Here is a 528-nt window from a genome sequence, read left to right on the forward strand (position 1 = left end):
CAACAAAAAACCTGTTGGGTACCATTCATCTCTCAACAACCAGGACTGTGGAGGGATCATGAGGCTCAGAAAGAGGGCCTTGTCCTCCAGGCATGTTGGGCTCCACAAGGCCTCATCCCTAGCTTCCCTTCTGCTTTTACCTGCTCACTACAGGGGGTCCTCTTCTATCCTTCAGCGAAGCCTGGAGTCTGGGTGTCTGGGTGTCCAGGGCTGCCCCAGAGATTCTCTTCCAAAGCTGAGATCTTTGTCAGAATCCTAACTTGCAATTCTGAGGTCATCCTTTCTAACCTTATTCTCGTAGTCACTGTTTAAAATCTTAGATAAATTGGCCATGATGTTTTAAGATAAATAAGAGGAATCATATTTATAAATAAATAGCCCAATCTGCGAGCCAGAGAGATGCCAGAGGACATTAATGGCATTGGACAGAGTCATGTACCCGGTGCCGCTTGCACACAGTGTGCACAGAGTCATGTACCCAGTGCCGCTTGCCCACAGTGTGCACAGAGTCATGTACCCGGTGCCGCT

The sequence above is a fragment of the Grammomys surdaster genome, unplaced genomic scaffold (assembly GCF_004785775.1).
Source record: "Grammomys surdaster isolate TR1022 unplaced genomic scaffold, NIH_TR_1.0 170, whole genome shotgun sequence".
In the NCBI taxonomy this organism is placed as follows: Eukaryota; Metazoa; Chordata; class Mammalia; order Rodentia; family Muridae; genus Grammomys; species Grammomys surdaster.